At 41.1% G+C, this 26,999-nt stretch overlaps 1 protein-coding gene and 1 long non-coding RNA gene across 2 annotated transcripts in view; both read left to right on the top strand.

Annotated features, from left to right (window-relative positions):
• LOC143981766 (uncharacterized) overlaps positions 1-26,999 on the top strand; it is a 78,796-nt gene that overhangs the window by 31,993 nt on the left and 19,804 nt on the right. The gene's annotated exons all lie outside the window — the stretch shown is intronic.
• Positions 12,678-15,350, top strand: LOC143984238 (uncharacterized). The gene is made up of 2 exons (XR_013274738.1): positions 12,678-13,102; positions 14,787-15,350. It is a non-coding gene; the product is annotated as an uncharacterized LOC143984238 (long non-coding RNA).

Raw genomic sequence — 26,999 nt, 5'->3', positions numbered from 1 at the left:
TGCGGGCGGGGGGTTTGGATTGCTCTCAGTTCGCCTCCCACTCCTTCCGCATCGGGGCAGCCACTGAGGCGGCCAGGTGCGGGTTGGACGAGGCTGTGGTCCAGAGGATTGGGCGCTGGGAATCATGGAGGTTTAGGTCGTACGTGCGGCCACACTTGATGTAGGAGGAGTTCGTGGTTTTGGTTCATGTTTTACAGGTGGAGGGGGGGGCGGATGTTTTGGGGGTCGTGGTCGGGTGTTGCATAGTTGCTTTAGTATTTTGTTTTTTCCTTTCAGATGGAGGTCGCGAACGCCTCGTCTGGATATTGGGGCACTCCTACGTTTTTTGGGGTGCCAGGAGAGCAGATGTCAGGCCGGAAGGAAGGCAGCTGGGGATTTCTCGGGGGGAAGCGAGCATAAGGTGGTTGGGGATCCCCGGGCTAAAATGAAACAGGGTGGTGCCGGAATTTCATCGGTACGCCAGACTGGATAGGCCCCCGGATGTGTTGGTGTTGCATGTGGGGGGTAACGACTTAGGGGTCCGGTCCACTAGGGACCTCGTTGCGGACGTAAAACGGGATTTTCTCATGCTTCGGAGGGATTTTCCGAGTATGGTGGTGATCTGGTCGGACATCGTTGCACGGACCGCGTGGCGTATGGCTCGCTCTGTGGTTCGACTCAATAAAGCTAGGATTAAGGTTAATAAGGCCCTGGGGAGGTTTGTGTCCCGGAATGGGGGATTGGTGATACGGCACACAGAGTTGGAGGTGAATGTGGGCATGTACCTTAGGGGGGATGGCGTGCATCTCACGGCGGTGGGAACTGACCTTTGGTCCCTGGGGGTGCAGGAGGGGATAGAACGGGCTCTGCGGGTGTGGAGGGGCCCTTAAGGCTAAGGTGGTCATCCTTGCGGGCGGTGGCGGTGTCTTTGGTCTTTGACGGGGTAAAGGAAATTAGGTGATGGAACTGTGTGGGGGGCTCATAGGTGGTATGTGCCCCTTTTGGTGTATCCCAGCGGAAGGGTAGGCTGGGATACGGGTTTGGTGACACTGCGGGAAGGTGGGGTTGTCTCCGGGCTGTTAAACGGCCGGAGGCCTGGTATGGTAAAAATTTGGGTCACTCAGTGGTTTTGGAAAAAGGTAACGTTAAATGGAACCGAGGTACCGTCAAAGACCAAACGACTGGGAGTTGTAATTGCTGTTGCAATATATATAAGTATGTTTTTATTATAACATTAAAGTTATTTATTTTATTTTGGTTAAAGTTTTTGGTTAAATAAAAGGCTGCTATGGCCAATTTATACTCCAAACTCCGGCATGGTCTATTTATTGGGAATGGGGAAGGTAAAATGGGAATGGTATGGGTAGTAAAAGGGAATATTTACGGAAGGGGTAATTACCGAATGCATAGGCCATGGTGTATTTTGACACTTAGGAGATCCTGGTGCTGTGCTCAGCTGCCATAGACATGAATGGTTGTAGGCAGCTGTACACAGGTATAGCAAAGTAGAACATGTATACAGTCGTCAGTCTCTAAATGCAGACAGTATGCATTTGGAGACTTACATTTGTATGTCTATGCCCCTTTACACAAGCAGCTATGCAAATTTATGTTTTGGACATTATAATATTCACAATTTATTAACATGCTGCAATTGACTTTACTTATAGTTTTTAATAAACAAGAAATGCATTGAATTTTTTTTTTTTTGAGGATGTACTAAGTGTGACATTTCTACAACAGTTGCATAGTTTAGTGATCACACACCGTCAGGCAACAAGAGTCAGATACAGAAATGTTCTCACCAAGTGGAAGGAAACAGAACTTAATGCTGAGATCTCAGTATTTACAAGGCAGATATGGACATGAGTTATGTTGATGGTGGATTGCTTAGGGTTAAGCCACGTGAATGTAATTGTAAACTGTAAAGTCACTGTTCTACCACAGTACGTGTTGCTCTGTTTTACTGGTGCTCTCCGGCGTTCAGAAAGCATCAGATACAGAAATGTTCTCGCCGAGTGGAAGGAAACAAAAGTCAGTGCTGAGACATCAGAGGCAGAGAAACTTTCTATCACGCCAATGTGTAGTTTTATTTGGTCTCAGACGATTCACAGGGTGACATGTTGCGTTGAGAAAAGTAAAAAAAGAGGCGCTTATAAACATTGTCTTATTGCCAACAGAGTTATGCTGAATGTGGAATCCTTCAGGGAAAAGCTATGTGAATGTAATGTAATGTCACAGTTCTACCACGGTGCAGCTTGCTCTGTTATACCATCATCCTCCGACAGTCAGAAAGAGTGAGATACAGTAATGTTCTCGCCAAGTGGAAGGAAACAGAACTCAATGCTGAGAACTCAGATATGGCCATGAGTTATGTTGAAGGTGGATCTCTTAGGGTTAAGCCATGTGAAGGTCATGTAACGCCACAGTATAGCTTGCTCCGATATACCGGCGCGCTCTGACGGTCAGGTACAGAAATGTTCTCACCAAGTGGAAGTAAAGAAACCACTGAGAACTTTTTGTTGTGTTGACTTTTTTTTAACTCAGTGAGAACATTTCTGTATCTGACCGCCGGAGTGTGACAGTATAACAGAGCAAGCTGCACCATGGTAGAAATGTGACTTCACATAACTTTACCCTGAAGGATTCTACATTCAACCACGGGAGAACATTGAGCTGTGTCCTTCCTCAACCCGGTATGTTGCTCTGTGAATCAATTCAAACTTGACATCTGCAGAACCATATTAAGCTTTTCATACACATTGGTGAGATAGAAACCTTCTCTGCCTCTGAGGTCTCAGCACTGACTTCTGTTTCCTTCCACTTGGTGAGAACATTTCACTATCCGACTCTTTCTGACAGCCGGAGTGTGACGGTATAACAGTGCAGCTGCACCGTGGTAGAACTGTGACATTGCATGTTATTCAAATAGCTTTATCCTGAAGAATTCTACATTTAGTAAAAAAAAACGTTAGGTAAAGTCAACTGTAGCATGTTGATAAATTATGAAATGCCTACTTGCTGGGTTTATGCTGTTTGGTTTATTTTGAATAGTTTTCACTTGTCACACTCAGTCATGGGCTGGGAAACTTAAAAAAAGGGTTGCTTTAAATTATAGGCATTGATAAGAAAAAAGTAAAATTCCTGTTTGAGTGAATCTGCGGCCACTTCAAGCATCAACAACTTATTTTAATTTCCCAGCCCAGGACTGAGGGTGACAACTGAAAATTACCAAAATAAGCCAACTCCATAAACCTGCAAATCAAAGCTACAAATTTCTGTTTTTGGCTACAATTGACTTTACTTAAAGTTTTCGTAAATGTGAAACCCTTCAGTGTAAAATCATTGTAAATATACTAAATGTGGTAGTTCTACAACAGTTGCATTGTTTGGCAATCACACACCGTCCGGCTGCAAGAGTCAGATACAGAAATGTTCCCATCCAAGGTTAAGAAGGTTTATATCACACCAACATGTATAAGAAACTGAATAGAGTTTTGCAGAAGTCTCATCTGGTCTGATCGGAGGAGCCGGGCACTGTACTAATGTGTGAGCGGCTGAACACAGCTCTGCAGAAAGTTCATCCAACCTGACTCTCTTCTCACTTTGAGGAAGGAAGAAACTCAAAAACAGAAGTGCTGAGATCTCAGTGTTTACAAGACAAAAAAAGGTTTATATTACACCAACGTGTATGAAAAACGAACTTATGTTCTGCAGAAGCTGACTCGAGTCTGAGCAATGAAAAAGTGAGAAATCCCTGAGCCTCCCATTACGGGTAATAAGTTGTGTAATACAATCGTCAGGCTTTAGGCAGTGGCAGAATAATCTTCACTTTCAACGACTGAGTGGTGATTTTTGTAACGTCATGGAAGGCAGCAGGAGGCGTTTCTGGAGTTGGAGCATGCTCAGTTCATTTCATGTCTGTACAGGCATGTGAGCAGACATGTTTTGTGTCCTCTGTAGATCTACATCTGTAATAAACTGTTAAAGCAATGTGATCCATTGACAATTATTTATTAATATTGTTATTTTCTAACAGCTACTTTTCAGTAGCTTCAGGGATTTCTTTCTTTTTAATTTCATTAGCTCAGAAGTAGATGAGATGAATGTTGAGCTTTTTCTTTCCTTATTGTAATAAAAAGTGAGTCAGATCAGATGAACATTCGGCAGAGCCGTGTTCACCCGCTCACACAGACGTGTTTTCTGTCCTCTGTAGATCTACATCTGTAATAAACTGCTTAAGCTTTATTAATATTGTTATTTTCTAACAGCTACTTTTCATTAGCCTCAGGGATTTCTTTCTTTTTCATTAGCACAGAAGTAGATGAGATGAATGTTGAGCTTTTTCTTTCCTTATTGTAATAAGAAGTGAGTCAGATCAGATGAACATTCGGCAGAGCCGTGTTTCCCACTCACACATTAGTAAGGAGCAAAGCTCCTCCACCTTGTAAACACTGAGATCTTTGTGTTGACTTTCCTTCCACTCACTGAGAACATTTCTGTACCTGACTCTTTCTGTATGCTGAAGTGTGACGGTATAACAGTGCAGCTGCACCATGGTATAACTGTGATTACATAGCTTTATCCTGAAGGATTCCACATTCACAATGACTGATGTCCATTTCAGCCTCGTAGCTACAGATATCTTAGCACTGAGCTATGCTTCCTTCTACTTGGTAAGAAACGTTTGGTATCTGACTCTACACAGACACTACTACAACTCACACCCAATCAAACTTCTGCAGAAATGTATTCAGTTTCTCATACAGTACATATTAGTTTGATAGAAACCTCCTCTGGCTTGTAACCACCAAGATCTTTGAACTCTGAGTTTCTTCTTTCCTCGCAGTGAGAAGTCAGTCAGATCAGATCAACCCTCTGCAGAGCTGTTTCGGCCGCTCACACATTAGTACGATGCACAGCTCCTCCGATCAGACCAGATGAGACTCACCAAGTGGAAGGAAACACAACTAAGTGATAAGATCTCGGTATTTACAGGGCAGCGATAGTTATGTAGAATGTGGATCCTTTAGGGTAACGTTATGTGAATTTAATGTCAGAAAGAGTCAGATATATAAATATTTTTACTAAATGGAAGGAAAGTCAACACAACACAACGATCTCAGTGTTTGCAAGGTGGAGGAGCCGCGCACCGTACTAATGTGTGAGCGGCTGAACACAGCTCTGCAGAAGGTTCATCTGATCTGACTCACTTCTCATTACAACGAGAAAGAAAAAGTTCATCATTCTCAACTTCATCTCATCTTCTACTTCTGAGCTAATGAAATGAAAAATTTAGAAATCCCCAAGACTCCCATTACGGGTAGTAAGTTACGTTACACATTCTGGCTGGAAAATTTTAATAATTATTTGATGCTTGAAGTGAGCAGAGATTGCAGCTGCAGGCATCATTCAGATGTCGTCACTTCAAGTCCCCAACGTCATATGATGGCGATCGGGAGGAAGTGGTTATACAAACCCCATAAACTTGCAAAATTCTATTTTGTGAATTTTTCACAATTTATTAACATGCTACTTTACTTGTCATTTTTACTGAAAATAAATTCTTTCATTTAAAAATTTTTTGTAAATGTACTAAGCATGACAGTTCTTCAACACTTGCATTGTTTGGCGATCGCACACCGTCAGGCAGCAAGAGTCAGATAGATAAATGTTCTCACCAAGTGGAAGGAAACAGAAGTCAGTGCTGAGAGCTCAGAGTCAGAAAAGGTTTCTAACACACCAACATGTCTATGAAAGTGAATACAGTTCTGTAGCAGGTGTAATTGGTCTGAGCTGAGTAAAAGAGCAACATGTTGTGTTGAGATGAAGGGGGGGAAGATGCAGCTCAATGTTCTCTTATTACTTACACAGTCATTCTGAATGTGTAAAACTATGTGAATTTTGCAGTTCTACCACTGTGAAGCTTGTGCTGTTATATTCTCACGGTGTCAGAAACAGAAATGTTCTCGCCAAGTGCAAGGAAAGTCAACGCAAGGATCTCAGTGGTTACAAGGTGGAGGAGCTATGCACTGTACTAATGTGTGAGCGGCTGAACACAGCTCTGCAGAAGGTTCATCTGATATGACTCACTTCTCATTACAATGAGGAAAGAAGAAGCTCAACATTCTCAACTTCATCTCATCTTCTACTTCTGAACGAATGAAATAAAAAAGTGAGAAATCCCTGAGCCTCCCATTATGGGTAGTAAGTTGTGTAATACAATCGACAGGCTTTAGTCCTTTATGCAGTGGCAGAGTAATCTTCACTCACAACACCTGAGTAGTGGCTTTCAGAATGAGACGGTGGAGTGAAGGAAGTCACCCGGGGGCCACTCCGGAGTTGGAGCATGCTCAGTTCATTTCATGTCTGTACAGGGATGTGAGCAGACACATTTTCTGTGCTCTATATATCATCTGTAATAAACTGCTTGTAAATGTAGACTTGACTTCTGCAGCACTGTATTCAGTTTTTTCACACACTTCCACTTCCACTTCAGTATCCGACTCTTTCTGACAGCCGGAGTGTGACGTATAACAGTGCAGCTGCACCGCGGTAGAACTGTGACCTTACATGATATTCACATAGCTTTATCCTGAAGATTTCTACATTTAGTGAAAAAAACGTTAGGTAAAGTCAACTGTAGCATGTTGATAAATTATGAAATGCCTACTTGCTGGGTTTATGCTGTTTGGTTTATTTTGAATAGTTTTCACTTGTCACACTCAGTCATAGGCTGGGAAACTTAAAAAAAAGGTTGCTTTAAATTATAGGCATTGATAAGAAAAAAGTAAAATTCCTGTTTGAGTGAATCTGTGTCCACTTCCAGCATCAACTACTTATTTGAATTTCCCGGCCCATGACTGGGGGTGACAACTGAAAATTACCAAAATAAGCCAACTCCATAAACCTGCAAATCAAAGCTACAAATTTATGTTTTGGGCTACAATTGACTTTACTTAAAGTTTTTAGTAAATGTGAAACCCTTCAGTGTAAAATAATTGTAAATGTACAAAATGTGGTAGTTCTACAACAGTTGCATTGTTTGGCAATCACACACCGTCAGGCTGCAAGAGTCAGATACAGAAATGTTCCCATCCAAGGTTAAGAAGGTTTATATCACACCAACATGTATAAAATAGTGAATAGAGTTTTGCAGAAGTCTCATCTGGTCTGATCGGAGGAGCCGTGCACTGTACTAATGTGTGAGCGGCTGAACACAGCGCTGCAGAAGGTTCATCTGATCTGACTCTCTTCTCACTTTGAAGAAGGAAGAAACTCAACATCACGAAAACAGAAGTGCTGAGAGCTCAGTGTTTACAAGACAAAAAAAGGTTTATATTACACCAACGTGTATGAAAAACTAACTACTGTTCTGCAGAAGTTGACTCGAGTCTGAGCAATGAAAAAGTGAGAAATCCCTGAGCCTCCCATTACGGGTAGTAAGTTGTGTATTACAATCGTCAGGCTTTAGTCCTTTAGGCAGTGGCAGAGTAATCTTCACTTTCAACGACTGAGTGGTGATTTTTGTAACGTCAAGGAAGGCAGCAGGAGGCGTTTCTGGAGTTGGAGCATGCTCAGTTCATTTCATGTCTGTACAGGCATGTGAGAAGACATGTTTTGTGTCCTCTGTAGATCTACATCTGTAATAAACTGTTAAAGCAATGTGATCCATTGACAATTATTTATTAATATTGTTATTTTCTAACAGCTACTTTTCAGTAGCTTCAGGGATTTCTTTCTTTTTAATTTCATTAGCTCAGAAGTAGATGAGATGAATGTTGAGCTTTTTCTTTCCTTATTGTAATAAAAAGTGAGTCAGATCAGATGAACATTCGGCAGAGCCGTGTTCACCCGCTCACACATTAGTACGGTGCACAGCTCCTCCACCTTGTGGACACTGAGATCTTTGTGTTGTGTTGACTTTCTTTCCACTCAGTGAGAACATTTCTGTATCTGACTCTTTCTGTATGCCGAAGTGTGACGGTAGAATTGTGGCATTACATAGCTTTATCCTGAAGGATTCCACATTCACAATGACTGATGACCATTTCAGCCTTGTAGCTACAGATATCTTAACACTGAGCTATGTTTCCTTCTACTTGGCAAGAAACGTTTGATATCTGACTCTACACAGACACTACTACAACTCACACCCAATCAAACTTCTGCAGAACTGTATTCAGTTTCTCATACAGTACATATTAGTGTGATCGAAACCTCCTCTGGCTTGTAACCACCTAAATCTCAGAACTTTTTCTTTCCTAAACTAAACTATGAGAATGATGTGTTGGTCAGGGGTAACGAAAGAAGTATAAATCTCTGATCTATGTATAAGGGCTAATTTCTCCTTATAGAGTAAACATATTGGTTTATTTTGACACTCAGGAGATCCTGGTGCTGTGTTCAGCTGCCATAGACATGAATGGTTGTAGGCAGTTGTACACAGGTATAGCAGCTGTGCAAAATTATGTTTTGTACATTATTTACAATTTATTAACATGCTGCAATTGACTTTACTTATAGTTTTTACTAAATGTGAGATGCATTGAATTTTTTTTTTGAGGATGTACTAAGTGTGACAGTTCTACAACAGTTGCATAGTTTAGTGATCACACACCATCAGGCAACAAGAGTCAGATACAGAAATGTTCTCACCAAGTGGAAGGTAACAGAACTCAATGCTGAGATCTCAGTATTTACAAGGCAGATATGGCTATGAGTTATGTTGAAGGTGGATCTCTTAGGACTAAGCCACGTGACTGTAATGTAAAGTCACAGTTCCACCATAACACAGCTAGCTCTGTTTTACTGGCGCTCTCCAGTGGTCAGAAAGTGTCAGATACAGAAATGTTCTCGCCGAGTGGAAGAAAACAAAAGTCAATGCTGAGACATCAGAGGCAGAACATTTTTCTATCACGGCAACGTGTAGTTTTATTTGGTCTCGGTCAGTTCACAGGGCGACTTGTTGGTTTGAGAAAAGAAAAAAAAGAGGCACTTATAAACATTGTCTTATTGCCAACAGAGTTATGCTGAATGTGGAATCCTTCAGGGTAAAGCTATGTGAATGTAATGTAATGTCACAGTTCTACCATGGTGCAGCTTGCTTTGTTATACCGTCATCCTCCGGCAGTCAGAAAGAGTGAGATACAGTAATGTTCTCGCCAAGTGGAAGGAAACAGAACTCAATGCTGAGAACTCAGATATGGCCATGAGTTATGTTGAAGGTGAATCTTGTTAAGCCATGTGACTGTAATGTAATGCCAGAGTATAGCTTTCTCTGTTTTACTGTCGCTCTCTGACGGTCAGATACAGAAATGTTCTCACCAAGTGGAAGTAAAGTAACCACTGAGATCTTTTTGTTGTGTTGACGTTTATTTTCACTCAGTGAGAACATTTATGTACTTGACTGCCGGAGTGTGACAGTATAACAGAGCAAGCTGCACCATGGTAGAGCATTGACATTACATGGCTTCACATAACTTCGCCCTGAAGGATTCTACATTCAACAATGGGAGATGTGTCTTTCCTCAACCCAGTATTTTGCTCTGTGAATCAGTTCAAACTTGACTTCTGCAGAGCCATATTCAGACTTTCATACATGTTGGTGAGATAGAAACCTTCTCTGCCTCTGAGGTCTCAGCACTTACTTCTGTTTCTTTCCACTTGGTGAGAACATTTCAGTATCCGACTCTTTCTGACGGCTGGAGTGTGACGTATAACAGTGCAGCTGCACCGTGGTAGAACTGTGATATTACATGATATTCATATAGCTTTATCCTGAAGAATTCTACATTTAGTAAAAAAAAAAAAAAACTTTAGGTAAAGATAACTGTAGCATGTTGATAAATTATGAAAAGCCTACTTGCTGGGTTTATGCTGTTTGGTTTATTTTGAATAGTTTTCACTTGTCACACTCAGTCATGGGCTGGGAAACTTAAAAAAGGGTTGCTTTAAATTATAGGCATTGATAAGGGAAAAAAAAAAAAAGTTTGTGGGAACCTGTGTCCACTTCAAGCATCAACTGCTTATTTTAATTTCCCAGCCCAAGACTGAGGGTGACAACTGAAAATTGCCGAAATAAGCCAACTCCATAAACCTGCAAATCAAAGCTACAAATTTATGTTTTGGGCTACAATTGACTTTACTTAAAGTTTTTAGTAAATGTGAAACCCTTCATTGTAAAATAATTTTAAATGTACTAAATGTGGTAGTTCTACAACAGTTGCATTGTTTGGCAATCACACACCGTCAGGCTGCAAGAGTCAGATACAGAAATGTTCCCACCAAGGTTAAGAAGGTTTTTTTTTTTTTTACCATTAAAGTTTTTATTGAATATAAGTAGAAATAGTTTTACAGGTTGTTAAGATACAACAGTATAAACAAAATGACATTGTATTAAGAACGCAAACATGTTATACAAGTTCCAAAATAAACGTAACAGTATCAGCTGTAAGGAGCATATGACATGTGAATGAGTTTATATGAGAGAGTTATCCTGTACGACCAGAGGTGATAGTTGAGTGAACAGTGTGGTAGAATCTTTCGCATTCTGTGATTGTAAGTGTTCGTAGGCTGTCGGAGTCTCGATTCAGATTCTGATTCAGAGGAATGCGTCACGTAGGTCTGTAGAGTGTTTGTGGTAAGGTAGGATGGATAGACATCCGTCTGGGAATCGGTCCAGAGTTCCGTGTGTCTCACGTGTCTCATGTTTTGTAGAAGCATGTAGGTAACCAGTCCAGCTGGTTTATTTGATTATATCTGTTGGATGAGTAAGGGGGGAGGAGTAAAGGAGGAAATCTTTCGCACTTAAGAATTGGATTTGTAGAGGGGGTGTTCGTAAGATTAGAAGGTGGGAGCAGGTGGGGGGGGGGGGGAGAGGGAGAAACCGGACGGGTCAGGGGGGGCAATAGCCGCCAATCTAGCCCCGGACTTCGACCCGTTTCCCCCATCCCCCCATGGGTTTTTTATGCGTAAAGTCAAGGGGGGTGAGGGGTTGCGCCTGTTGAGTTAGTGTTTAATTGCATGGTGCGTGCGTAGTCTGGGGTAGATGTGAAGTGGGACCAGCAGGCCCAACGAGAATTGTGTTTAGTGTTTTCCTGTAAGATGGCTATAAGTTCTTCCATTTCAGCAGTTCTATTGATCCTCATGAACCATTCTTTGATTGTTGGAGGCCTGGAGGTGCCCCAAAGAACAGGGATGCACATTTTCGCTGCATTCAACAAGTGCATTGTTAAGGACCTAAAATATGTTCGTCTAGATAATGTGGTGTGATGTAATAATAGTTGTGCGGGGGTGAATTCCAAAGGGTATGTAGTTATCTTTGACGTTAAGTTGTGAACCTCCTGCCAGAATTTTTGAAGTATGGGACAGGACCACCATATGTGGACGTGAGAGCCAGGTTCGGATTTACATCGCCAGCACAAGTTTGAGGTGGTTGGTGAATATTTGTTAATGAGGGTTGGGACTCTGTACCAGCGGTTGAGAATTTTGTATCCATTTTCTTGGGTGGATACGTTTATTGAGCCCTTGAGAGTATATTCAAATATTTGTTCCCATTGGTCTTCTGTGATCGTAATCGCAAGTGTTTTCTCCCAATAATGGCAGTTTTTGTGTTTCCTTGGATGCTTACTAAAAAGGAGCTGGTATATGTAAGAAATCAGGTGTCGTTGTGTTGCAGACTCCAAGCATAGTGCTTCAAATGGAGTAGGGGATCTGGACCAATGCAGCCTGTGTTTGGGGTCTGAGAGAAAATGCTGTATTTGCAAATATGTCCATACAGGGAATTTCTGATCCTTCATTTGCGATGCTAGCCTTTCTCGTGATGTGAAAGAGTTTGCCTGAAAGAAGTGCTTTACTCTTATGTGTTTGTGTGGCCACACAAAAGCAAGAAAGTTTGGGGACATTCCGGGAGGAAAATCTGGGTTGGCTCGGATTGGGGTCATGGGGCCCGTTATTGTTGCTAGTTGCGAGTTGGAGCATGCTTTGTGGAAGCAACGCAAAGTGGGGGCTATAAGAATATGTTTGTAGGCTGTGTTCGGGATGTGATTGGAGGGTAGCCATGGTGCTGTCGCTAGGGGTGTTTCTGCTAACTGTTCTTCTAATTCAACTCATTGTTTAGTGGATGCATGTAGGTTCCAGTCAACTACTCTAGTAAGCATACAGGCCCTGTAGTAGTTCGGTAGATCGGGTAGGCCTATGCCCCCTCTAGAAGTGGGTGCTGCAAGGAGTTCAAATTTTATGCGGGGGCGTTTATTGTGCCAAAGGAATTTGGAGCATAAGGTTTTAAGTGTAGCAAAGAATGCTGGTGGTAGATGGATAGGTATGGCCTGCATGACATATAGAGTACTGGGTAGGATATTCATTTTAAGAATTGTGGCTCTTCCGAACCAGGAGAATGAGGGATTATCCCATTTATGTAGGTCTTGATCGTATGTAGTATTGGTGAGAAACTTAAAGAGTATAGGTCCGTAAGTTCGGTTGGGAGTTGAATCCCAAGGTATGATATAGCCTTGGTATTCCAGGAGAAGGGAAAGTTGGCTTGGCATAATGCTACTGTCTCTGCTGGTAAGGAAACATTTAGGGCATAAGATTTATCGAAAATTTATTTTAAGATTGGAGGGTTAAGAAGGTTTATATAACACCAACATGTATAAGAAACTGAATATAGTTTTGCAGAAGTCTCATTTGCTCTGTTCGGAGGAGCCGTTCACTGTACTAATGTGTGAGCGGCTGAACACAGCTCTGCAGAAGGTTCATCCGACCTGACTCTCTTCTCACTTTGAGGAAGGAAGAAACTCAACATTGCAAAAACGGAAGTGCTGAGATCTCAGTGTTTACAAGACAAAAAAATGTTTATATTACACCATTGTGTATGAAAAACTAACTACTGTCCTGCAGAAGTTGACTCAAGTCTGAGCAATGAAAAAGTGAGAAATCCCTGAGCCTCCCATTACGGGTAGTAAGTTGTGTATTACAATCGTCAGGCTTTAGTCCTTTAGGCAGTGGCAGAGTAATCTTCACTTTCAACAACTGGTGGTGATTTTTGTAATGTCAAGGAAGGCAGCAGGAGGCGTTTCTGGAGTTGGAGCACGCTCAGTTCATTTCATGTCTGTACAGGCATGTGAGTAGACATGTTTTCTGTCCTCTGTAGATCTACATCTGTAATAAACTGTTAAAGCAATGTGATCTATTGACAATTATTTATTAATATTGTTATTTTCTAACAGCTACTTTATAGTAGCCTCAGGGATTTCTTTCTTTTTCATTTCATTAGCTCAGAAGTAGATGAGATGAATCTTGAGCTTTTTCTTTCCTTATTGTAATAAGAAGTGAGTCAGATCAGATCAGATAAACATTCGGCAGAGCCGTGTTCACCCACTCACACATTAGTACGGTGCTCAGCTCCTCCACCTTGTAAACACTGAGATCTTTGTGTTGTGTTGACTTTCTTTCCACTCAGTGAGAACATTTCTGTATGCTGAAGTGTGACGGTAAAATTGTGACATTACATAGCTTTATCCTGAAGGATACCACATTCACAATGACTGATGACCATTTCAGCTTTGTAGATACAGATATCTTAGCACTGAGCTATGTTTCCTTCTACTTGGTAAGAAACGTTTGGTATCTGACTCCACACAGACACTACTACAACTCACACCCAATCAAACTTCTGCAGAAATGTATTCAGTTTCTCATACAGTACATATTAGTGTGATAGAAACCTCCTCTGGTTTGTAACCACCAAGATCTCAGAACTCTGAGTTTTTTCTTTCCTCACAGTGAGAAGTCAGTCAGATCAGATCAACCCTCTGCAGAGCTGTTTCGGCCGCTCACACATTAGTACGATGCACAGCTCCTCCGATCAGACCAGATGAGACTCACCAAGTGGAAGGAAACACAACTAAGTGATACGATCTCAGTATTCACAAGGCAGTGATAGTTATGTTGAACGTGGATCCTTCAGGGTAAAGTTATGTGAATTTAATGTCAGAGTCAGATATAGAAATGTTTTTGCTAAATGGAAGGAAAGTCAACACAACACAACGATCTCAGTGTTTGCAAGGTGGAGGAGCCGTGCACCGTACTAATGTGTGAGCGGCTGAACACAGCTCTGCAGAAGGTTCATCTGATCTGACTCACTTCTCATTACAACAAGAAAGAAAAAGTTCATCATTCTCAACTTCATCTCATCTTCTACTTCTGAGCTAATGAAATGAAAAATTTTGAAATCCACAAGACTCCCATTACGGGTAGTAAGTTACGTTACACACTCTGGCTGGAAAATTGTAATAATTATTTGATGCTTGAAGTGAACAGAGATTGCAGCTGCAGTCATCATTCAGATGTCGCCACTTTAAGTCCCCAATGTCATATGATGGCGATCAGGGGGAAGTGGTTTTACAAGCCCCATAAACTTGCAAATTTCTATTTTGTGAATTTTTCACAATTTATTAACATGCTACTTTACTTGTCGTTTTTACTGAATATAAATTCTTTCATTGTAAATTTTTTTGTAAATGTACTAAGCATGACAGTTCTTCAACACTTGCATTGTTTGGCGATCGCACACCGTCAGGCAGCAAGAGTCAGATAGATAAATGTTCTCACCAAGTGGAAGGAAACAGAAGTCAGGGCTGAGATCTCAGAGTTAGAAAAGGTTTCTAACACACCAATATGTCTGAGAACGTGAATACAGTTCTGTAGAAGGTTTAATTGGTCTGAGCTGATTAACAGAGCAACATGTTGTGTTGAGCTAGAGAGAGAAAAAAAGGTGCAGCTCAATGTTCTCTTATTACTTACAGAGTCCCCCTGAATGTGTAAAGCTATGAGAATGGAATGGGATTTTGCAGTTCTACCACGGTACAGCTTGCACTGTTATATTCTCACCCTCATGGAGTCAGGGAAGGAAAGTCAACACAAGGAACTCAGTGGTTACAAGGTGGAGGAGCCGTGCATCGTACTAATGTGTGAGCGGCTGAACACAGTTCTGCAGATGGTTCATCTGATATGACTCATTTCTCATAACAATGAGGAAAGAAGAAGCTCAACATTCTCAACTTCATCTCATCTTCTACTACTGAACGAAAGAAATAAAAAAGTGAGAAATCCCTGAGCCTCCTATTATGGGTAGTAAGTTGTGTAATACAATCGATAGGCTTTAGTCCTTTATGCAGTGGCAGAGTAATCTTCACTCACAACACCTGAGTAGTGGCTTTCAGAATGAGACGGTGGAGTGAAGGAAGTCAGCCGGGGCCACTCCGGAGTTGGAGCATGCTCAGTTCATTTCATGTCTGTACAGGCATGTGAGCAGACGCATTTTCTGTGCTCTATATATCTACGTCTAATAAACTGTTTAAGCAATATGACCCATTACCAGTTATTTATTAATATTCTTATTATCTAACAGCTTCTTTTTAGTAATGTCACCTATTAAAACAAAAAAGTGTAGCGCTTAGGTGGCAACAAACCACATGAACCAGTAAGGCACTAATTTAAGCAAAGAAAATTACATACACTTCAAAAAAAGAAAATATGTGTAAATTCCGTTGTATATCAAGAGATCTTACTCCCAGGTGGAAGAGTGCATGAACCTCATGCACACAAAAGGTTAAAGTAAATAAAATTAATTTAACATATACAGTCCATCAAGTGAACGTCTAACAGTCCTTGAAATGTGTAATATCAATCACAATTCCAAACTTGAGGTGACGTGAAAAAAGGTGAAATTCAACTTCTGATGTGTAGAATAATACCACCACCACCGTGATAAAGAAGGGGAGAGGAGGCTTACCAAATGACGTGGACTCAGAGGAAGGCTTACGCCTCTCGAGTCATATGGGCCTGTAGGTTAGCAAACCAGATAATCATACATCTAGTATGTAATCTCCCGCAAGTCTTCAGGTCATGAAATCATCCGTAGCGATCCTCCTATAGTGCTCATCTCACGAAAATAGAGGGCTCAGGTATCAAAGACCATGGAAGTAGAAAACTAGCATAGCGTGATACCGTTTTAACATCCAATTTATTAAAATATAATAATAAAATTACACTCACATTTGGTTCAATCGTAATAACATAGTCAGAAAGTAGTGATGTCTTTAAGGGGGTCCACCCCACACGTTTCAACTAAACAGTCATCCTCTGGGGTGTGGACCCCCCCAAACAGCATCGCTTATAAGTACAAAATGACCCCAAAATAACCAATGACCCCGGAAGCACTTGGCACTTCCGGTCACATGTTTCGGAAGTGTATATATTAAAAACTCCTCCATATATATTTATTATCCTTACATATAGCATCATCCCCATCAGAGATGTCCGCCAAATATCCAAAATATAAACGAGACTGAATATTTGGATATGAAAGATTTTCCACATCTTGGGCATAAATTAGCATCCGTCCTGTGTCATAACCAAGCCTCGTTCTGATCATGAGGCCTGGCCATCCAAACATAAGCATGCAGCATAGTCAAGCCTCACTCTGATTATGAGGCCAGGCCTCATATTAGCATCCATCCTGTGTCGTAACCAAGCCTCGTTCTGATCACGAGGCCTGGCCATCCAAACACCAGCATGCAACATATTCAAGCCTCGTTCTGAAAACCAAGCCTCACTCTGATTATGAGGCCAGGCCTCATACTAGCATCCATCCTGTGTCGTAACCAAGCCTCGTTCTGATCACGAGGCCTGGCCATCCAAACACCAGTATGCAGCATATTCAAGCCTCATTCTGAAAACCAAGCCTCGCTCTGATTATGAGGCCAGGCCATCAAAACTCCAGCATACAACGTAGTCAAGCCTCACTCTGATTATGGGGCCAGGCCTCATATTAGCATCCATCCTGTGTCGTAACCAAGCCTCGTTCTGATCACGAGGCCTGGCCATCCAAACACCAGCATGCAACATATTCAAGCCTCGTTCTGAAAACCAAGCCACGCTCTGATCATGAGGCCAGGCCTCATACTAGCATCCATCCTGTGTCGTAACCAAGCCTCGTTCTGATCACAAGGCCTGGCCATCCAAACACCAGTATGCAGCATATTCAAGCCTCATTCTGAAAACCAAGCCTCGCTCTGATTATGAGGCCAGGCCATCAAAACTCCAGCATACAACGTAGTCAAGCCTCACTCTGAAAGCGAGGCCAGACTGTCACAGCTGCGGCCCAACCCACGGACTGGCTGCAACAATCATTATCAAGCCGCATACTGTCCGCTTGTGTGTATATGAACCCGCCCCACATAACCTCCCCATAGGGGGCATCAAGCAACTCTATTGCAACAGGGCGGTGCCATACATATCACATACAGCGTCTGCCGGAGTCATGGTCTTAAGGGGGGCATCAATATAAACTTTACACATATTTAGTAGATATACAAAGTATATATATATACAGATATTCACATGAACATATTCACCATAAGGGAAAAAAAGGAGGAGAAAAGGGGAGATAAAACATTTACCTCACCAGGGGATCATTAATTTCTCCAAAAAAAATAAAAAAATAAAAATAGTCACGCTACTAAAACAAATTAAAACTAACAATTGGCCACCAATCAAATAGTATTCCCACCAATTACCATTTGTATTGTATCAATAAACCATTGTAGTGAGTACATCATGCAATCACTACAAATTAAATATACATAGTTTGACTGAATAACAATCGATTTTAATGCAAATGTAGATCAATCAGGGGAGGGCCAATGAATAACTAAAAAGATATTAAAAAAAAAAAATTAAAAAGTTGTTATTTTGTCCTTATGCTTGATTAATAAATGAATTTATGTCTAGCTCCACGTTCATTCCAAAAGGATGATAAGTCTGTAGCTCATAGATCCAGAATGTTTCAAGTCTTGAAACACCCCTGGTGTTAGCTCCGCCCCTCCATGGTGCAATATATCTGTCTATGACCAGATACTGAGTTCCCATAGGATTTCGAGCATGGTGTTGTCAATAGTGACGCGGAACAGTATGTTTCACGCTCCCGAGTTTTATTAAGTTAATGTGTTCCGACACACGAGTGGTGAATGATCTTATAGTTCTACCTACATACTGTTTGCCACAAGGACAAGTCAGTAGATACACTATGGTTATTGTGGCACAGGTACAGAACTGTTTGATCTTATAAGTGCGGCCCGTTACGGTAGATTTAAATTCCTTAGTACTGCCGCGTCCACTGCTATTATGATGACAAACTGTACACCTTTTGCATGGATAGTAACCTGTCCAATTGTGAAAGAACATAGGTTTTACAGGGGGGTTGATGATAGAGGGGGCAATCTTACTTTTCAATGCAGGTAAACCCCGGTAGACCACCTTGGGTCTTTCCGGTATGAGAGGTCCAAAGACTTTATCGTTCCTTAGGATGCTCCAATGTCTTTCAAAAATATTCTTAATTTGTTTGTGCTGTGTAGAGAACCGTGTTAGGAAGGATTCATTTTTTTACACCTTTAGTAATGTCACCTAAACTATGAGAATGATATGTTGGTCAGGGGTAACGAAAGAACTATAAATCTCAGATCTATGTATAAGGACTCATTTCTCCTTATAGAGTAAACATATTGGTGTATTTTGACACTCAGGAGATCCTGGTGCTGTGCTCAGCTGCCATAGACATGAATGGTTGTAGACAGTTGTACACAGGTATAGCACAGTAGAACATGTGTACAGTCGTCAATCTCTAGACGCAGACAGTATGCATTTGGAAACTAAAGGCCCATACACACGATTAGACTTTTTGACAACAAACATGCAAATTAGCTGTTTTGGAGCAACATCTGACCGTGTGTATGCTCCATCGGACAAACTTTTTTGGTTTTCATCAGACTTTTGTTGGCTGTGCGAACGGACAAACTTTCTGGCAACAAAAGTCTGATGGAGCAAAGTCTGATCGTGTGTACAGAAAACCATAGGACTTTTGTACAAGGTACAAACAGGCATGCTCAGAACCAATGCAAAAGATCAGACAACAATACAGAAGTTGACCAAAGGTGGCGGTAAAGAGCAGAAAAACCACATGATTTGGTGAAAGTTGGCTGCAAAAGTCCTGCTGTGTGTATGCAATACAAGTTCTCGGCCGACGCCCTTTGTACAAAAATCCAAGGGAAAGTTTGTACAAAGTCCTATCGTGTGTATAAGGCTTTACATTTGTATGCCTATACCCCTTTACACAAGCAGCTGTGCAAGTTTATGTTTTGTACATTATTTACAATTTATTAACATGCTGCAATTGACTTTACTTATAGTTTTTACTAAATGTGAAATGCATTGAATTTTTTTTTGAGGATGTACTAAGTGTGATAGATCTACAACAGTTGCATAGTTTAGTGATCGCACACCGTCAGGCAACAAGAGTCAGATGCAGAAATGTTTTCGCCAAGTGGAAGGTAACAGAACTCAATGCTGAGATCTCAGTATTTACAAGGCAGCTATGGCCATGAGTTATGTTGAAGGTGGATATCTTAGGGCTAAGCCACATGACTGTAATATAAAGTCACGATTCCACCACAACACAGCTTGCTCTGTTGTACTGTTGTTCTTCTGGGGGTAAGAAAGCGTCAGATACAGAAATGTTCTCGCTGTAGTGGAAGGAAACAAAAGTCAGTGCTGAGACATCAGAGGCAGAAAATCTTTCTATCATGCCAATGTGTAGTTTTATATGGTCTCAGTCGATTCAGAGGGCGACATGGGTTGAGAAAAGAAAAAAAAGAGGCACTTATAAACATTGTCTACTTGCCAACAGAGTTATGCTGAATGTGGAATCCTTCAGGGTAAAGCTATGTGAATGTAATGTAATGTCACAGTTCTACCACGGTGCAGCTTGCTCTGTTATACCGTCATCCTCCGGCAGTCAGAAAGAGTGAGATACAGTAATGTTCTCGCCAAGTGGAAGGAAACAGAACTCAATGCTGAGAACTCAGATATGGCCATGAGTTATGTTGAAGGTGGATCTCTTAGGGTTAAGCCACATGAAGGTAATGTAATGCCACAGTATAGCTTGCTCTGTTTTACTGTTGATCTCTGACGGTCAGATACAGAAATGTTCTCACCAAGTGGAAGTAAAGTAACCACTGAGATCTTTTTGTTGTATTGACTTTTCTGTAACTGACCGCCAGAGTGTGACAGTATAACAGAGCAAGCCGCACCATGGTAGAACTGTGATATTACATGACTTCACATAACTTTACCCTGAAGGATTCTACATTCAACCACGGGAGAACATTGAAATGTGTCCTTCCTCAACCCAGTATGTTGCTCTGTGAATCAGTTCACACCTGACTTCCGCAGAATCATTTTCAGACTTTCATACACATTGGTGAGATAGAACCCTTCTCTGCCTCTGAGGTCTCAGCACTGACTTCTGTTTCCTTCCACTTGGTGAGAACATTTTAGTATCCGACTCTAACTGACAGCCGGAGTGTGACGGTATAACAGTGCAGCTGCACCGTGGTAGAACTGTGACATTGCATGTTATTCACATAGCTTTATGCTGAATAATTCTAAATTTCGTAAAAAAAAAAAACTTTAGGTAAAGTCAACTGTAGCATGTTGATAAATTATGAAATGCCTACTTGCTGGGTTTATGCTGTTTGGTTTATTTTGAATAGTTTTCACTTGTCACACTCAGTCATGGGCTGGGAAACTTAAAAAAGGGTTGCTTTAAATTATAGGCATTGACAGGAAAAAAGTAAAATTCCTGTTTGAGTGAATCTGTGTCCACTTCAAGCATCAACTACTTATTTTAATTTCCCATGACTGAGGGTGACAACTGAAAATTACCAAAATAAGCCAACTCCATAAACCTGCAAATCAAAGCTCAGAATTTCTGTTTTGGGCTACAATTGACTTTACTTAAAGTTTTTAGTAAATGTGAAACTCTTCAGTGTAAAATCATTGTAAATGTACTAAATGTGGTAGTTCTACAACAGTGGCATTGTTTGGCAATCACACACCGTCAGACTGCAAGAGTCAGATACAGAAATGTTCCCACCAAGGTTAAGAAGGTTTATATCACACCAACATGTATAAGAAACTGAATACAGTTTTGCAGAAGTCTCATCCGGTCTGATCGGAGGAGCCCGGCACTGTACTAATGTGTGAGCGGCTGAACACAGCTCTGCAGAAGGTTCATCCAACCTGACTCTCTCCTCACTTTGAGGAAGGAAGAAACTCAACATTGCAAAAACAGAAGTGCTGAGAGCTCAGTGTTTACAAGACAAAAAAAGGTTTATATTACACCAACGTGTATGAAAAACTAACTACTGTTCTGCAGAAGCTGACTCGAGTCTGAGCAATGAAAAAGTGAGAAATCCCTGAGCCTCCCATTATGGGTAGTAAGTTGTGTATTACAATCGTCAGGCTTTAGTCCTTTAGGCAGTGGCAGAGTAATCTTCACTTTCAACAACTGAGTTGTGATTTTTATAATGTCAAGGAAGGCAGCAGGAGGCGTTTCTGGAGTTGGAGCATGCTCAGTTCATTTCATGTATGTACAGGCATGTGAGCAGACATGTTTTCTGTCCTCCGTAGATCTACATCTGTAATAAACTGCTTAAGCAATGTGATCCATTGACAATTATTTATTAATATTGTTATTTTATAACAGCTACTTTTTAGTAGTCTCAGGGATTTCTTTCTTTTTCCTCTCATTAGCACAGAAGTAGATGAGATGAATGTTGAGATTTTTCTTTCCTTATTGTAATAAGAAGTGAGTCAGATCAGATGAACATTCGGCAGAGCCGTGTTTCCCACTCACACATTAGTACAGTGCACAGCTCCTCCACCTTGTAAACACTGAGATCTTTGTGTTGTGTTGACTTTCCTTCCACTCACTGAGAACAATTCTGTATCTGACTCTGTATGCTGAAGTGTGACGGTATAACAGTGCGAGCTGCTTCATGGTAGAACTGTGACATTACATAGCTTTATCCTGAAGGATTCCACATTCACAATGACTGATGACCATTTCAGCCTTGTAGATACAGATATCTTAGCACTGAGCTATGTTTCCTTCTACTTGGCAAGAAACGTTTGTTATCTGACTACACAGACACTGCTACAACTCACACCCAATCAAACTTCTGCAGAACTGTATTCAGTTTCTCATACAGTACATATTAGTTTGATAGAAACCTCCTCTGGCTTGTAACCACCAAGATCTCTGAACTCTGAGTTTTTTCTTTCTTCACAGTGAGAAGTCAGAACAGATCAGAACAACCCTCTGCAGAGCTGTTTTGGCCGCTCACACATTAGTACGATGCACAGCTCCTCCGATCAGACCAGATGAGACTCACCAAGTGGAAGGAAACACAACTAAGTGATAAGATCTCGGTATTTACAAGGCAGCGATAGTTATGTTGAATGTGGATCCTTCAGGGTAAAGTTATGTGAATTTAATGTCAGAAAGGGTCAGATATAGAAATGTTTTCACTAAATGGAAGGAAAGTGAACACAACACAAAGATTTCAGAGTTTGCAAGGTGGAGGAGCCGTGCACTGTACTAATGTGTGAGCGGCTGAACACAGCTCTGCAGAAGGTTCATCTGATCTGACTCACTTCTCATTACAACAAGAAAGAAAAAGTTCATCATTCTCAACTTCATGTCATCTTCTACTTCTGAGCTAATGAAATGAAAAATTTAGAAATCCCCAAGACTCCCATTACAGGTAGTAAGTTGCGTTACACACTCTGGCTGGAAAATTTGAATAATTATTTGATGCTTGAAGTGAACAGAGATTGCAGCTGCAGGCATCATTCAGATGTCGCCACTTCAAGTCCCCAACGTCATATGATGGCGATCGGGGGGAAGTGGTTATACAAGCCCCATAAACTTGCAAATTTCTATTTTGTGAATTTTTCACAATTTATTAACATGCTACTTTACTTGTAGTTTTTACTAAATATAAATTCTTTCATTGTAATTTTTTTTGTAAATGTACTAAGCATGACAGTTCTTCAACAATTGCATTGTTTGGCGGTCGCACACCGTCAGGCAGCAAGAGTCAGATACAGAAATGTTCTCACCAAGTGGAAGGAAACAGAAGTCAGGGCTGAGAGCTCAGAGGCAGAGAACATTTCTAACATGCCAATGTTTGAGATACTGAATACAGTTCTGTAGAAGGCTTAATTGGTCTGAGCTGATTAACAGGGTGATGTCTTGTGTTGAGATGAAGGTGGAAAAAAAGGTGCAGCTCAATGTTCTCTTATTACCTACAGAGTCACCCTGAATGTGTAAAACTGTTTCAATGGAATGGGATTTTGCAGTTCTACCACGGTGCAGCTTGCTCTGTCATACCGTCATCCTCCGGCAGTCAGAAAGAGTGAGATACAGAAATGTTCTCGCAAGTGGAAGGAAACAGAACTCAATGCTGAGAACTCAGATATGGCCATGACTTATGTTGAAGGTGGATCTCTTAGGGTTAAGCCATGTGAAGGTAATGCCACAGTATAGCTTACTCTGTTTTACTGTCGCTCTCTGGCGGTCAGAAAGTGTCAGATACAGAAATGTTCTCACCGAGTGGAAGTAAAGATATTTGTGTTGACTTTCCTTTTCTCTCAGCAAGAACATTTCCGTATCTGCCTGCCGGAGTGTGACAGTATAACAGAGCAAGCTACACTGTGGTAGAATTGTGATATCACATAACTTTACCCTGAAGGATTCCGCATTCAACAACAGGAGAACATTGAGATGTGTCCTTCCTCAACCCAGCATGTCGCTCTGTGAATCAGTTCAGACTTGACTTTTGCAGCACTGTATTCAGATTTCCATACACATTGGTGAGACAGAAACCTTCTCTGCCTCTGAGGTCTCAGCACTGACTTCTGTTTCCTTCCATTTGGTGAGAACATTTCAGTATCTGACTCTTTATAACAGTGCAGCTGCACTGCGGTAGAACTGTGACATTACATGATATTCACATAGCTTTATCCTGAAGAGTTCTACATTTAGTAAAAAAAACGTTAGGTAAAGTCAACTGTAGCATGTTGATAAATTATGAAATGCCTACTTGCTGGGTTTATGCTGTTTGGTTTATTTTGAATAGTTTTCACTTGTCACACTCAGTCATGGGCTGGGAAACTTAAAAAAGGGTTGCTTTAAATTATAGGCATTGATAAGAAAAAAATGTAAATTCCTGTTTGTGTGAACCTGTGTCCACTTCCAGCATCAACTACTTATTTTAATTTCCCAGCCCAAGACTGAGGGTGACAACTGAAAATTACCAAAACAAGCCAACTCCATAAACCTGCAAATCAAAGCTACAAATTTATGTTTTGGGCTACAATTGACTTTACTTAAAGTTTTTAGTAAATGTGAAACCCTTGAGTGTAAAATAATTGTAAATGTACTAAATGTGGTAGTTCTACAACAGTGGCATTGTTTGGCAATCACACACCGTCAGGCTGCAAGAGTCAGATACAGAAATGTTCCCACCAAGGTTAAGAAGGTTTATATCACACCAAGTATAAGAAACTGAATACCGTTTTGCAGAAGTCTCATCTGGTCTGATCGGAGGAGCCGTGCACTGTACTAATGTGTGAGCGGCTGAACACAACTCTGCAGAAGGTTCATCTGACCTGACTCTCTTCTCACTTTGAGGAAGGAAGAAACTCAACATTGCAAAAACAGAAGTGCTGAGATCTCAGTGTTTACAAGACAAAAAAATGTTTATGTTACACCAACGTGTATGAAAAACGAACTACTGTTCTGCAGAAGTTGACTCGAGTCTGAGCAATGAAAAAGTGAGAAATCCCTGAGCCTCCCATTACGGGTAGAAAGTTGTGTATTACAATCGTCAGGCTTTAGTCCTTTAGGCAGTGGCAGAGTAATCTTCACGCTCAACAACGGAGTGGTGATTTTTCTAATGTCAAGGAAGGCAGCAGGAGGCGTTTCTGGAGTTGGAGCATGCTCAGTTCATTTCATGTGTGTACAGGCATGTGAGAAGACATGTTTTCTGTCCTCTGTAGATCTACATCTGTAATAAACTGCTTAAGCAATGTGATCCATTGACAATTATTTATTAATATTGTTATTTTCTAACAGCTACTTTTCAGTAGCCTCAGGGATTTCTTTCTTTTACATTTCATTAACTCAGAAGTAGATGAGATGAATGTTGAGTTTTTTCTTTCCTTATTGTAATAAGAAATGAGTCAGATCAGATCACATGAACATTCGGCAGAGTTGTGTTCACCCACTCACACATTAGTACGGTGCACAGCTCCTCCACCCTTTAAAGACTGGGATCTTTGTGTTGTGTTGACTTTCCTTCCACTCACTGAGAACATTTCTGTATCTGACTATTTCTGTATGCTGAAGTGTGACGGTATAACAGTGCGAGGTGCACCGTGGTAGAACTGATGACCATTTCAGCCTTGTAAATACCAAGATCTTAGCACTGAGTTCTGTTTCCTTCTACTTGGCAAGAAAAGTTTGGTATCTGACTTTACACAGACACTGCTACAACTCACACCCAATCAAACTTCTGCAGAACTGTATTGAGTTTCTCATACAGTACATCAGTGTGATATACTATCAGTGTGATAGAAACCCCCTCTGGCTTGTAACCACCAAGATCTCAGACCTCTGAGTTTCTTCTTTCCTCGCAGTGAGACATCAGTCAGATCAGATCAACCATCTGCAGAGATGTTTCGGCCGCTCACACATTAGTACGATGCACAGCTCCTCCGATCAGACCAGATGAGACTTCTGCAAAACTGTGTTCCATTTCTTATACATGTAACTGTTGTAGAATTGCCACATTTTTACACTGAAGGATTTCACATTTACTAGAAACTTTAATAAAAGTAAAATGTAGCATGTAAAAAAATGTGAAATGCCCCAAAACAGAAATTAATAGCTTACATTTGCAGGTTTATTTGATGCTTGAAGTGAACACAGGGTCACTTAAACTGAATTTAAAATTTGACTTTGAGTGTAACTGCACTCCGAGACTTGGCCCACGGTCACCTCATTGACACAACGGGAGGGGGGGGCGGTTTGAAATATATTTTTGGCAGGCATTACAGTTTCTCCATTTTTTTAAATCATTAGGACCGGCAACAAATTATCGACGACAACTAAGTTTGAACTATACTTCGAGGAGAAGGAACCCCCTCCTCGGACGATCTCTAAGTTATATGCGATGCTAATTGCTCCCTCAGATGATTTTAAGATGCCTGGCATTGGGAAGTGGGAGAGAGATCTTGATAAGACCTTTATGCCAGCACAACGTCAGAAGGTAATATATCTTGCGTTGAATTCATCAGTCTGTACACGAGGAGTCTAACTACAAGGTAATGACGCGGTGGTACTATACCCCGTAAAGTCTTTGTAAATTTTTTCCAGAGGCTTCAGACTGTTGCTGGCGATGTAATAAGCAATAGGGGACCTTGATCCATATATTTTGGTCATGCCCTAGCATCAGACAATACTGGCTAGAGGTACAAAGGATTTCAAAAAATTTACAGCATTTCCAATACCAGATGACCCTGCTCTTTTTGCTACATTGCTCACAAATACCTTTACAGACATACAAGAAATCTGTTTTATGTCATTTAGTTATGCTGCTAAGGCTGGTATTGCACTCGGTTGGAAAGACCCTAGGCCACCTTCAATTGCAATGTGACTTAATAGGGTCAGAAGTGTTGGTGCTATAGAGGACTTAGTTCTCTCGGGCCAAGATAGAAAAGAGCAGTATACCAAAGCTTGGACAGCGTGGAACTTATTTGTATACTCAGAAGAAGGGAAGAAACTGTTGGGGAATAAAATAGAGGATTGAGTCTGCCCGTCTTTGAATAGTTTTAATCCCCTGAAAGCTTTGAGTCTCTTGAAATTCTATAATAATATGGGGGTTGCTCACCCTCCATAGAAGGGAAGGGGGTCAAGAGGAGGGGGTTTGATTATGAGTTGGGTTATTTGTTATAAAAGATAAAATAGAAGGGAGGAGTAGGAAGTATTTGGTTGCTTAGTATAAGAAGAAAAGAATGCAATTAGTCAGGGGTGAAAAGAGGTGAATACTTAG

The sequence above is a fragment of the Lithobates pipiens genome, unplaced genomic scaffold (assembly GCF_037356315.1).
Source record: "Lithobates pipiens isolate NorthernLeopardFrog02 unplaced genomic scaffold, aLitPip1_a1.2 Scaffold_16, whole genome shotgun sequence".
Classification (NCBI taxonomy): domain Eukaryota; kingdom Metazoa; phylum Chordata; class Amphibia; order Anura; family Ranidae; genus Lithobates; species Lithobates pipiens.
This window is presented reverse-complemented; position numbering and strand designations above follow the sequence as displayed.